The sequence below is a fragment of the Crotalus tigris genome, unplaced genomic scaffold, assembly GCF_016545835.1.
Source record: "Crotalus tigris isolate CLP2741 ecotype Arizona unplaced genomic scaffold, ASM1654583v1 scf7180000018435.730608, whole genome shotgun sequence".
In the NCBI taxonomy this organism is placed as follows: domain Eukaryota; kingdom Metazoa; phylum Chordata; class Lepidosauria; order Squamata; family Viperidae; genus Crotalus; species Crotalus tigris.
The window spans coordinates 200,913-215,574 of record NW_024097001.1 but is presented as its reverse complement, the minus strand read 5'-3'; the positions used below and the strand labels follow the sequence as shown (position 1 = coordinate 215,574).

Below are 14,662 nucleotides of genomic sequence, written 5' to 3'. Positions count from 1 at the left end.
AGTAGTTCTTAGCCTCTGACACTGTACTGTTGCCATCTTTTATATTGCTGGCCTGGCAACACGACAAGCCTCACTAGCAGGCTGCATTCCACTCTCCAGTGGAAGTTATAGCGACCACAAGTAGAACTGGTTCTTTGGATACTACTGGTTCGGTGACCAAGGGGGGGTGTGTAGGGCAACCTAATTCCAGCCTTTGCCTTACAACCTTATCAGCCAATTGATCCCTTTCCCAGGTGCACCCTCTCGCGCACCCAAAGATTTCATACCAGCATGGAAGATAACACGGCTTCCAAATCCAGGGCTGCCTCTCCTTTCTCCTCAGTCCAGAAAAGGCACAGATCTCCATCCCAAGAGGCCGCTGGTAGGATCACAGCCAAGATTAAACCCAAGGCTGCCTCTGGGGGGAAAACCTCCAAATTGGCTAAAAAACAGGCCAGCAGGAGACACCAGGCATTGGAAAAAGAGTTTTCAGAGGCTCCAAAATAGGCCAAGGCTGAGACTTCAGAGACTGAGTCCACCTTCTTTGATTTGCCTCTTGGTCTTTCTTCTTCTCCTCAGGAAGTCTGGGCACCGGCAGAACCTTCCACCTCTTATGGCCAAACTGACGTGGTACCTGAGGCATATACCTTCAGGTTTCCCTCTACCCCACTGGCCCTGCAGGCCCCAGAGACCACCTTTATGCCCATGGCCACAGGGCTTAGAGGGAAGGAATCAGTCCTTCCATCCTTGGATGATAGGATCCAGGCCCTGGTAGCTCAGGCAGTGGAGCTGGCCCTTGCGGTCAGGGCTCCGTTGGTGCCCAGAGCGGAATCCTTGCTCTCCCTCCCTCTCTCACATCCAGTACATCACAGTTCCCATGACCCTCCTTTCCTTCCCCATTCTTCTCTTAGTGAAGTCTCATTGACCCCAGAACAGGATCAGGCTCTTAACGCCTCATGGTCAGAGGAGGAGGAACTGGCACCAGATCCACCCCCATTCGGAGAGCTATTTAATCCAGCTCTTTTTCTTCTCCTGCTTCGCAAGGTTAGCTCGGTTGCACACGGGGGACGGGCCAGGTCAACTCCAGTGGCTTCCACAATGGATTCAGGGGCGGACCCCATCTTCGTTGAACTGGTGGTCGCCCAACATCATGTTCCATGTCCAGCTTTGTTCCTCAACGCAATTAAGAAGCAATGGGCTTCCCCAGGTATCTTTCCCCTTCCAGGTGGGAATGATAAGAAGCTGTTTAGCATGGCCTTAGAATTAGATGAGGCGTTGAATGTTCCCACGGTGGATGAACCCCTGTCTCATCTGTTCTCCCCTTCCATTATTTCGAGGGATATGGCAGAGGCCTTAAAATCTGAGGATCACAGATCAGAAATGTCCCTTAGGAGATCACACCAGGCAGCGGCATGGTCCATCAGGGCGTCCACTTCAGCCTCCTTTTTCACTAGGTCTGCCCTCATCTGGCTTTGTCAGCTACAGGCCAGGATCCCCCTGGATGATGTTCGCACACATCAGGACTTGAGCAAGTTAGTAGCCGCAATGGAATATGCTTCCGATGCGACTCTACACACTGCTCGATTTTCCTCCAGATCCTTGGCGTCCACCGTGACAGCCCACCGCATGCTATGGCTAAGGCACTGGCAGGCAGATGCCAAGTCCAAGTGGCATCTGGCAGCGGCTCCATACCAACGTAACAAATTGTTCGGGGATGCCTTAGCCCCATTTCTGACCCAGAACAAGGATAAAAAGAAAATTCTGGCCCACTTGACTAAGCGGTCCGACAAACGGTCTACCCCTTACAACCGTAGACAGTCCTTTTAGTCTGCAACTACTTCTCCAACAACACAACTGCCTCGACCCTTCACTCCCAGGCAGGACCGTCTGGTTGACAGACTGGCCCCTCAATCTAGACAGCAATTCCAGTCGAAACGGCCCTTTCGAGGTGGGGGACGTCCCTTCCACAGGAAGTGACTCCCCAGGGGATCCTCCCATAGGGGGAAGGCTTTCCCTCTTCGTCACTCAATGGGAGGTCACCACCACAGACGCCTGGGTCTTGGACACCATTCATCACGGCCTGTCTCTGGACTTCATTTCTAGCCCACCAAGACGGTTCATTTCTTGTCCTCAAAAAGTCTCTAAGGAGAGGTCTCATGCAAGAGGCCATCTGTCACTTATTAGACATTAGATCCATAGAACCGGTGGCTGCGGCTCAACGGGGGCTCGGATTCTACTCCATTCTCTTTGTAGTCCCCAAGACCTCGGGGGAGGATGGAGGGCAATCTTAGATCTAAAACGTCTGAACCTTTATCTGGCATACCAAAGGTTCAAAATGCAGACACTTCAGTCCATCCTAGGCAATATCCGAAAGGGGGACTTTCTCACTTCAGTGGACCTCACAGATGCATATCTCCATATTCCCATCATCCCCGGCCATCGCCGGTTTCTCAGGTTCAGCTATATGGGGCATCATTATCAGTATAGGGCTCTTCCGTTCAGCCTGTCGTCGTCCCCAAGGGTTTTTTCCAAGATTTTGGCGGTTCTGGTGGCACACCTGAGATTGTTGCCGGTTCGGCTGCAGTGCTATCTGGACGACATCTTAATACACTCATCCTCCCCTCGGGGGGCTCAGGCAGACCTGAGACTGGTGATCGAGGTCCTACAGAGTCACGGCTTTTCAGTCAATTTCAAGAAAAGTCAGAATGTCTCATCAACCAGATTATTCCATCTAGGGGCCATAATAGACATGGTAGAGTATCGGGTTTATCTGTCCCAGGAATGCAGGGACAGTATATGGGACCTGGTTCTCAAGGTCTACAAAGAAAAGACTCTGTCACTTTCTGATCTCTCCCGGCTCCTGGGAAAGATGATTTCATGTATCTCGATCATCCCCTGGGCCAGGTTACACTCGTGGTCCCTTCAGTGGTTTCTGCTCCCCTATCAGAAACAGGGGACAAGTACTTCCACCCAAGAGGTAAGAATTCCTCCACAGATCCTACGTTCCCTCAGGTGGTGGCTCTCTCCAGTCATGTCCAAAGAGTCTCTTTTCAAGGAGCCTTGTCGGCTCACGATCATGACAGACGCCAGCCCATTCTGTTGGGGACTCACTATCAGTCTCAATGGGCCCAAGGATGGTCGTCTTGGTCGGACCTGAGACAAAATATCAACTGGCTGGAACTCAGGGCCATATATCTAGCCCTTCAACACTTTTGCCACAGCATAGCGAAACAACATGTGCTTGTCCTTATGGACAATGTGGCAGCAAAGGCCCATGTGAATCGGCAGGGGGGCATCCGATCCCGCGCGCTCCTGACCGAGGCCTAGCAACTGGGATCCTGGGCAGAGACCAACCTCACCTTGCTCAGGGCGGACCACATCTCAGGAGAGGCAAACAGGAGGGCAGACTTCTTGAGCAGGTCAACTGTGGACCACTCAGAATGGCGTCTGCACCCGAGGTTATTCAGGGAAATCACTCACAGATTCGGTCTTCCCATAATAGATCTGTTTGCCTCCACGACAAACGCTCAGCTTCTGGGGTTTCTTTCATGCTTCCCAGTTCAAGGGGCAGACGGAGTAGATGCCCTTCGGGCTCCGTGGCCGGATGGCCTTCTGTATGCCTTTCCCCCTCTCTCCCTTCTCCCAGCAGTCATCCGCAAGTTTCTGCAGGAGAGGGCAGAGGTTCTCTTGGTAGCCCCTTTCTGGTCGCGGAGACCTTGGTTTGCCGACCTAGTCGGTCTTTCTCAATCACACCCTTGGAAAATCCCTCCAGATTGAATATCACTGGTCCAGGGGGACCTGACTCATCGAGACCCGCAATGGCTCCAGTTAGCCGTTTGGCACTTGAACGCCAGCTCTTAGCCCATGAGTCCTATTCCCCAGGGGTCATTGACATAATTCAGTCATCCCATAGACCGGCTACCAACCGCATCTACGATGCCACATGGCAGAATTTTTGTCGGTGGTATTCCACTCATCAACTAGCTTTATTGGGATTGACCGTCCCACATATTTTAGACTATTTACTGGAGGGGCTGAATAAAGGGTTGGCTCCTAACACTTTGCACAGGCAGGTGGCGGCCCTTTCTACCTTGCTTTCTTGCAATACTGTTAACTCTCTGGGTCAGCATCCCTTGATTCGTTCTTTTCTCAAGGGCGCGACTAATACCAGGCCACCTGTGGTCCACAGGTATCCCTCATGGGAATTACCTCAGGTCCGTCAGGCTCTTACCAAGGCTCCTTACGAACCTCTCAATTCGTGTGACTTGAGGTCCTTATCCCTTAAGGTTGCCTTCTTAGTGGCCATCACTTCGGCCTGACATATTTCCAAGATTGTGGCACACCCAGTCAGGGAGGATCTGTGTGTTTTTCACCAGGACTGGGTCACCCTGCATTTAGACCCCACCTTTGTCCCCAAAATTAATTCTCTTTTTCATAGGTCCCAGGATATCGTCCTTCCGGATTTCTGCCCTAATCTTTCCCATGATCTGGAACGTCAATGGCATTCCCTGGATGTCCGCCGGGCTCTCCGTTATTATATCAAAAGGACGGCTGCCTTCCATAGCTCTGAGGCACTTTTTGCCTCCTTCCATCCTTCTTCCAAGGGTCGGAAGGTCTCAGCCTCCACAATTGGCCGATGGATAAGAGCTTGCATTGCGGGGGCGTACCAGTCTGATTCCTTGCCGGTTCCACGTCGTGTCATGGCCCACTCCACACGTAGTGCGGCCACTTCCTCGGCCTGGGCCATGCAGGCTTCCATCGAGAAAATATGCAGGGCGGCCACGTGGTCTTCATCGTCGCCGTTCATACGGCATTATAAACTGGACAGGTATGCATCTGCCGAAGCATCATTTGGCAGAAGGGTTCTCCAGCAGGTGGTGCCTTGCGACACGGTTCCAAACTTGCCTGCTTCCCTCCCGTAGGACAAGCGGGCTTTGGTATGTCCCATTAGTGGATTATCCATCTCCAGTGTTGGAGAAGGGGTATTGTCTTACCTGAACGCTGTTTCTCAGCACAGAGATCCACATACCCCCAGTTAGGTGCTTAGGCCTAGGGTTTGTTCTGTGAGCCAACATGTCATACTATCAGTCAGTAGCTGCGCCATCATCGAAAACTAGGAAATACAGGCCCAGGACAGGCGTGGCAAGTTTGGCTGACTTGATCTGATTGGGCAAGAGGATTAAGTTAACCCATTAGTGGATTATCCATCTCCGTGCTGAGAAATGGCGTTCAGGTAAGACAATGCCCCTTATCTTCCAATTTTTTAAAGCAGGTAAGCTTTAGTATTCTTCAGACATATTACTGTATAGATAGTCCTCGACTTATAACAATTGGGAACATAACCTTGTAACAATTGGGAACATAACTTCTGTTGCTAAGCAAGGTGATGGTTAATGTTACATATTTTATGTTATATGTTATAAATATATCACAAATATAAGTTATGAATATAGAGCAGAGGTCCCCAATCTTTTGGACATCACGGACTGGTTCTGTGGAGAAATGTTTTTCCATGGACCGGAGAGTGCATGGTTTTTGTGTTGCTTGCATCCCACAGATGGGGCTTTGCTTGTTTGTGTGGACCAATTGTTGGTATGCCATGGCCCAGTACCAGTCCATAGTATATCAGGGGTCCCCAGTGGTTGGGGACCCCTGATATAGAGGGTCTGTAATATAACCATAGTTAGCCTTTTCATGAACTCTCTGGAAAACTACATTGCTGGAATATGTGTACTACTGATAAGGAAAGATTCTGAGTGCGTGTATGAGTGATTTATTATTCATGATACAAGGTAGAACATTGGTGGGCATAAGAAATACAATGGATTGCACTTTTCATTGAGTCTTGGAACAAAGCGTGAGGATGTAAAGTTCTATGAAGACTGGGGCAAGATGTATCATACACATGGATTCTGAGAAAATAAGTTGGGTATAAAGAGAAGACTGGAATGAACCCTGAAGTTTGAGACAACTCTTGTTGGAGCAGGGGACACCTTGAGTCTGCTTCCCAGCCCACTTTAATGCAGCCTGATCACCTGTGTTGAGAGTGTATGTGAGTATTGTGTGAATGAGTAGCCTAGTTGGGCAGCAATACTTTCAACAACTTGAGTAGCCTTTTAGGACACAATTGTTTGAATAGCCTTGTTGGGCATAATAATCTGAATAACCTTGTTGGGCATATAACTTGTAAGATAACTTTTAATTAGACAAGCATATCTACAAATATAAAGGAACTAATTAAGTTTAATTCTACACTTGCCTTGCTTTTTGTTTGAATAACACAAGAATAAAAGAACTATTGGAAAACTTCACTTTGAGTGGCTTGAACTCAATTTTATGACATTAAGTGAGGCATGCCTCATTTTTTGCCACAGTGCTAAGTGAATCACTACTGTTATTTGTGAACCACACATATGGCTGTTAACCAAATCCAGCTTCTCCCATTGATTTTGATTAGAAGCTGGCTGATTAGAAGCTGGCTAGGAAGATTACAAATGCATGAGATCCCAGGATGCTGTAACCATCATTGATACATATGGGTTGCCAAGTGCCTGAATTTTGATAATGTGACAGTAGGGGGTTCTGTGACAGTTGTAAGTGTGAGGACTAGTCACAAGTAACTGCTTTTTAGTGTTATAATTTTGAATGGTTGTAAGTTGAGAAGTTCCTATCGGCAATTCTGGAGATCTAGCTTGAGTTGGAATCACGATGAGAACAAAAAGTTAACCTTTTCATTAAAAGTTAACCTTTTCATTAAAACCTACACCTGCTAAGATGAGATAATAGTACCAGTTGTTATCTGGGAAGACTTAATAGCTTTCTGAAGAACTACTCCACAGACAAGCCAATGTGAGACACTATGGTGAGGTGGGGCTCTTAGAGACCATTTGGATTTGCTGCTGTGGTATTGACAATGACCTCCTTGCCAGGCCTGTCAGACTTTCTTGCCTGGCTGACAAAGGAATCTCCAAGAGACTTCAACCATCCTTCATGACCAAGACTATAGAATGGCTTAGGAATTCACAGCCATCTGGCAACCTTGGCCATGAATTGAGTTACTGAGGGCTCAGCACCAACTACATTAGGTTTTTACTTTAGAGCAGAGTTCCCCACCATTTCTAATTTGGCAGCTCAGAGGCAGGGCCAAGAAGGGATAGTTTTGTGGGAGGGGCAGTGCATACATGTTGCTTGCATGATCGGAGCCGAGAACACCTCTGATGCTCACACAAATAGGGCCCTGAGCATCGATGATACTCTCCCAAGTGGGGCCTGAGTGCTTGTAATGCTCACTTGAATGAGGCTGTGTTCGTGCACTGATGTGTGCACACCAACCAGCCACTTATACAGCCTGGACCATGGATTGGTAGTGGGCTATGGACTGGTAGTGGGCTGTGGTCCATAGGTTTGGGACCCCTGCTTTAGGGCACCTGTGACATGTTTTAAAGATGGAGGGTATTTCCACCAATCCTTTGTCATAGTTAGATCACTCTTTGGGTGCTTTTCAGCTTGCTTAGGCTGGTTCAGTTATGTCCACTTGGATTGTGTTATATCTAACATGTTTAGAGTGTATGTCTTTTTCTTCTATTACAAAAAATCTTTTGTTTAAGATACAGTGATTCTGTTTTTGCATAACATCAAGAATTCTTCATAAGTTGGCAGTCTTAGAGAGCTAAAGAAATAAAGAAATGTAGAGTGTTTCGCTTATAGTTAAACAGGGAGCTTTAGAGAGGTGCACTTGTAAAAGAGATGGATGCATAGATTTTTCTTTCTCAGTGTGTATGAAAGACAGACAAATAGAAAATTTAGTATTTATGCTTTCCTACTAAGCCAGTGGAGATTTGAATAATATAAAAGACACGTTCAGCTACATATTCAGTCTTGTAACTCACACTGGAATTGTTGGATATCACAGTGGATTATCATGTTTCCTTTCAACTCAGCCAATGTTGCTCCATTTTTCTCCACTTTACAAGCATAAAAGTTATGATAAGAGAGCAAATTGCTTCAGGGCTGTTTCCAGATGCAGAATTAATACCATATGCTATGCCCTTGATATTTCCTCCTGCCTGAAGTGCCCTGTACTACAATATCATCTCCAACAGTTTACAACAGAATCTAAGCTATTTATCTTATGTAAATTTGCTAGATTATTACCTAATTTGGCCTTACTAGAAAGCAGAGTAATGCCAATAATATTCTATCAAGTGATAGAATAAGAAAAAATTAACTTAAACCAATATTTCTCAACCTTGGCAACTTGACAATGCATGGACCAACTCATGCTGGCTGAAGAATTTTGGGAATTGAAATCATCAAGTTGCAAAGGTTGATAAATGCAGACCTAAAGGGTCAAATTTAAGGGTCTATTCTTTTCAACATAGCTAAAACTTGGTTATAATATGTCCATGTTCCATTAGTTTTGATGACTTTTTCCTGATAATTCCCACCCAAAAATTATGTAGATTGCCTAGTAATGATGCATCTTCTTTAAAACAGTCCATCTTCTCTCCAATTTTCCTCTAGTGAGCTTAGTCTGAGCGTCTGAGCCATCTGCTCAGGTTAATGTACCAAGGTTTTGGTACTTTCAATCATCCCTTACCTTTTTGCTATGGCTCTTTTTCCACTCCAAACTGATCAGCTTTATCTGTATCGTAATATGTGGAACCCTTGTTACTGTTAAATGAATGCATTTCTTCCATATGGAGGCATATCAAACGCGTGATGTCAAATGGAGTCACCAGGAGTTTGGCTAACTTATTATGAGATATTAGAATTTTGTTAAAAAAAATCAAGAGAAGAATTATTGGCTGAGGTTTATATTTGTCAATGATTTTCTTATTTGCAATTATTGATGATAATGATGTTATCGATTCAGTCATGTCCGACTCGTGGTGATTCTGTGGGTCAGGTCTTCCAATCTTGCACTACTTCTTTGAGTTTTTATTATTTATTATTATTAGAGAGATTTATAGTAAGCAAAAGAATTAATGGTTTTTTTAAGATTGAAAGACAAATTGATAAAGAACTCGATAAAAATGATGAACATGTAATTGCTGAAATGTATAAATCTTTATTAAATATTGAAATAGAACAAGAACAACTGAAAGAAGATGTGATAAAGTTAGCCGTGATTTTTTTTTTTATAAAATGATGTACTGTTGATATATGTCACCATGGAAATTGTCTAGACCAGGAGCAGGCACCTTGGCTCTTTTATGACTCGTGGACTTCAACTCCCAGAATTCCTGAGCCAGCTATGCTGAGAGTTGAAGTCCACGAGTCATAAAAGAGCCAAGGTTGCCTACCCCTGGTCTAGACTATATATATATAAGCACTTCAAATTTATGCTGGAAAGAAGAGACATTTTATCATATTTGTTGGATGTGTAAAAAAGGCTAGAAAATTCCGGATTCAAATATATACCATGATTCAGATGAGTTTAAAAATTACAATTGAGATCAGAGATTTTTCTTTTGGGGACTAATGGATAAAATAACTAGAAAAAAGTCACAAAATTTTGTTTTATACATGATGACTGCAGTAAGAGTATTCTATGCACAAAGATGGAAAGATTGTGTCAAAGTCATTAGCTGGGTGACTTTGGGCCAGTTACTTTCTCCCAGTAAACCCAATACATATTGAATATACCCAAGAAGGTATATTCAATATGTTCGCTGCCTTGGGTTGTTTATAAAAATAACTGTGGGGGAGGGGAGTATAAATAAATAAATACATAATTTTTATTTACTCATATTGCAAGAATGGTTAGTGAAATTATCAGCTGAGACATTCAGAAGAAAAAGAGATAATATTCTATATTTATTGCTGACTGAAAATTCTTTATGACTTTTTTTCATGAAAGTAAGAAACCGGACACTATAAAGGATTACACCAGGATGACCATGGAGGATCTGAAGGAAGCAGTCAAGACAGAGGGGCCTAGAGAGTCCTGATCATAGAGTGGCTAAGGGTCAGACACGACTGAATGACTGACAACAAAAAATGAATTTATAATTTTGTTTTGGTTTTGATGGTTAGGCAGAAAGGATCAAAGAAAAAAAATTGACTTATGTTGTAACCATAGAATAAGAATAAAAATTGTAATTGTACCTATAACTGCTATAAAAAAAATATTGAAAGCTACTTCTTTGTATCTTTTTCCTTTTTTTCTGCTTTTCTTTTCTTTTTTTTTTGCTTTCTTGTACTTATACAAGTACTCTTGTACTTTTATTTCTTCTTTTCTTTTTATCATTTTATATTAGTCTGTATTAATTTTTATTTTATTTTTTATTGTTTTAAAAAATTACACATAAAAAGGAGTTGAGTTCAACCCAAGGGCATCTTTATCTTTTAAATTACTCCTATTGGTGGAGAGCAATTATTTTTACCTGGTGACAGACTCATCTATTAATTTAATCAGCTAAAATGCATCATTTAATCACATGACAATTCTAGATAGTGCTTTTGAAAATATAATTTTTTTTAAAAAAAGATGAATAGATTCATACATTATTCTTACAGTATGAATATTAAGAGTTCCCCAATAGAATGAAATATAAAAAGAGTGAATCTTATTCTAGGCTACTAGGAAGAAGTACGTTTATAGAGAAATGATGAAAAACAACTCGATCTCTTCATGGAAAGAAAAAAAAGATATTCGTTATTCTCTGTCATTAATAGTTCACAACCAATTTTTATTTATGAGCTGACAGTAGCAACAGTGCTGGAATAAGGATGTGAAATAATTCATTCCTGTGTTAAAGTACTTTGACTGTCTGTGCTCTTTTATATGGATTGGTTGAGGATAAATCTTCTAAGATAGAAAAATATTCATTTAAGGGGAATAGTCTGGTAACAGAAGTTTTATATCTATTATGTTTGATCTATAGGCACTTCATGTCAAACGGAATAGCTTTTTTTTCCTAAACAGTTATAAGAAATCTGTTGCTTTTGCTTGACTGTAATGGATTCAATGGGGCAATTTTATTAGCAAGAACAGAGGCAGAGTAACTGTAGCAAAGACACATGGGCTTGGGTGCCATTGTGAACGTTAGTGGACTTCTGAAGCTTACTCCACATCTAGTCTCTTCTTGCAAACCTGGTAACCAACATTACCATCTTAAATGTTGGTTATACAGCCACATTCAGATATTGAGACCTATCCTAGATATCCTGGAATTGTATCCAGCAATGGTTATGATGACTGGATATTGTGGGAGTGGAAGTCCACTCATCAGACTGGGGAAGACTGATATAAAGTTCAACTAGTTGCTTTTAGGATTTTTCTGCTTTCTAGACTGGCCCTGTGGAACAGGTTCTTTTGATAACTCTACCTTTGTAATGGGCAAAGCAATTAGTGTCGGAGGTAGAAGTGGACAGGAGTATTCAGATAGTGAAAATATAACTGAGTACAAGATGATGAAGGATCCTGAGTGTCCCACTTATGGGGCATGGGAAATATGTGAAGTCCTTTTTATTTATTTCCTGACCCAGAATTGTGAGCCTCAGATGACAGTGGTATGGTACTACAAATCTCAGTAGACTTCAGATATCCTTCTCTTTTCAGACAATTTGTTCAATTCTGAGCATATTATACAGTTCTATAAAGGAATTATTGAGTTTGTCATTTGCACATCTATAACTCTGGTTTAGCACTGCAACCAAACAAGACAAACACAGACTTCAATGGATAGCTAGAACTGCAGAAAAAATCAGCTGCTACTAACCTGCCTTCCATTGAGGACCTGTATACTGCACAAGCAAGAAAGAGGGCTGTGAAAATATGTACAGAGTGCTCACATCCTGGGCATAAATTATTTCAACTTCTTTCCTCAAGATGGCGCTATAGGGCATTGCACACTAGAACAACTAGACATAAGGACAGTTTTTTCCCCCATGCCATCACTCTGCTTAACAACTAATTCCTATAACACTATCAAACTAATTAGTAAAGCTGATTACTATGATACTCCTCATCTTTCCTATTACCTATCATTATCTTCTTATGACTATAATGTTGCTCCTTGTATCTTACAATTTATATTGTTTTTTGTACCCTACTATGATTTATGTTGTTTGCTCAGCTAGAACTCTATGACTATCATTAAGCTTGCATCTTATGATTTATGAAGTGTTGTATTTCATGATTTATGATGAACATATTTTTATATTGTTTATGATCATGACCATCACTATTATTTGTATGTACACTGAGAGCTTATGCACCGGAAACAAATTCCTTGTGTGTCCAACTACACTTGGCCAATTCTATTCTATTCTATTCTATTCTATTCTATTCTATTCTATTCTATTCTATTCTATTCTATTCTATTCTATTCTAAAGGCTAATATCATATAACAACTAAGAGAATGAGCAGTGAACAAAGATTTTCCCAGCTGAGATCATAGCAATCCCAAGAAATTTCAGTTTCAGAAAAGCTGTTCCTTATCTAAAATGTAAGATTAAATAATATTGCAGTAGTAATCACTGAGTTGAATTGAGTGCAACATGTAGCAACTCCATGGACATGTCTTGGCAATCATGGAAAGTAACTTGCCACTTACTTTTTGGGGGATGTCTTTTGATTCCCCAATCCAACCTACAGATTTTAATTCAATCTTTCTGTTGGTGTCCTATCCAAGAAGGGATGAAGTGCAAATGTGATTAACTTTTTGGCATTCTAGGGATTTCATATAGGTTGTAAATGAATAATTGATATATCTCAAAAATACTAATCAAGTGTATATTATTATTAAATATCATCACAAATCCAGTGATAGCTCTGAATCAAATAGTGAAGGGGGAGTGCAAACATATTGAAGCTTGGTCAATAAGAGCAGTTTCTTGTTGACCAATAGTCCTTCATCTTGCCTAGATTTAATTTCACCATTTCTCCCATATTCAGTCAAGTGCTGAATATCAGTCAAGGGTTTTGGCTATTTCTTGAAAATTGAATAGAAAGGAGTAATAGAACTGAGTAATATGAGTATGTGACCCTCATATAAATTATTTCCTCTTGAAGTTTTACAAAGATGTTGAACAGCACAGGAGAGAGCATCGAACACCATAGATCTTGCCTTCAGAAACTGTGGGTGCTCCATTACTGGAGGCTTTTGGGAAGAGACTGGACAATCATTTCTCTGAAATGGTATAGGGTCTCTTGCTTGAACAGGGAGTTGGACTAGAAAACCTCCAAAATCCCTTCCAATTTTGTTATTCTGTTATTTTTAAATTGTTTGATCCTGTTACCCCTTATCTCAGCTTTGAGATATTGCTCCCACAAAAAAAAAACATTTTTCATTGTTTTACATAAATATCTCAGCGGAGGCAGTCCCAAACTCGATCCTTGACTTATAAACAAGTAATTGCAAATTGCTTCATTAACTCAGGATATGTCCAAATTAAAGTTCCATTTAAGGTCCTTAGAAATTTCAATTTTTTTTCTGGATTTGGAAAAGGGAACATTGCTTTTTATATCAATTTAAGAAGGCAAAGTTAACTGGATAGTTTTATAGTTTCCCATAAAAATGGAGGGGAGCCATGCTTCTTAGTTTTCACATTTATGGTCAGGATTGCTCAGATCTCAAAAAAGAATCACTACTCTGTCTTTCATCAGCATTTTGGCACTTCTGGATGCTCAAGTGTTCAGCTTAGTAACACTTATAACATTGCCTGAATCTTTTCAGTCATCACTTTAAGACTTTGGATGGAAAACTCCCAATAAAATTGTTTATTTACATAATTTACAGAGATTTCCTGCTACTTTAGGGGGGAAAATACTGTATTTAATGAATATCCAGAACTTTATATGGACTCCAGCTTTAAGAAATACATTTCTAAGGTAAGTGCAAATTTTTGAATAGGGCTGTTTCAGAAGGGGAAAGATCAGTTTCATTCACATTGCGATGACTTTAGATGTGGTGGCTGATGTGGTTAGAATACTGGGTTGAAGGTCAGCTACTGCATGTCTGAGACCCAAGGACTGCTGTTTGACAGGGTGAGCTCTCATCATTCACTCCAGCTCCTGCTGACCTAGCAGTTTGAAAACATGCAGTTGCAAGAATAGCTACCACTTCGGTGGGCACGTTAACAGGAACATGAAAAGATTCCACAACTAGATGTTCCTGGGCAACAGTGATGTCACCAGCTAATCCTTTCAACCCAGAAGTGCCTTGGTGCTTCCAACACAAAAGTGAGTGTGAGCACCAAAACCAAATAAACAAAGCCATCCATCCATCCATCCATCCATCCATCCACCCATCCATCCATCCATCTTTTAAATAATTATCTGTGGAAAAACTGTGGCCTTTTGGGATGAGAATCATTGGAACTAAATTCTTTAGATCTTTCTATTTATTTATCCCAATTTGATGGATCAATTTAACCTAGCAGACAAATTAGCTCTTTACACATACTTCCTAAAAAACCAGAAATTCCTGTCATTTTTTAAAAAAAGACAGAACCCTTAGCTATCCCACTGCATGCTTCCCTTGAATCCAATTGGTCACTCAACTGTGAATCCATCTGGTGGCCTATTGACCTCATTCTATGGTGGTCTATCCATCTCATTCAAGCTATTATTTTATCTACTCTACTTCAACCACTATAACACAAAAGAAATGCATTCAATATTATAAACATAATTGCCAACATGGTACAACCTGAATTTTGGCCATGTAAAGC

General features: G+C 41.8%; 1 protein-coding gene across 1 annotated transcript in view; it reads right to left on the bottom strand.

The window, feature by feature from the left end:
* The window catches only part of ADARB2 (adenosine deaminase RNA specific B2 (inactive)), a 325,410-nt gene that overhangs the window by 250,764 nt on the left and 59,984 nt on the right, over positions 1-14,662 (bottom strand). The gene's annotated exons all lie outside the window — the stretch shown is intronic.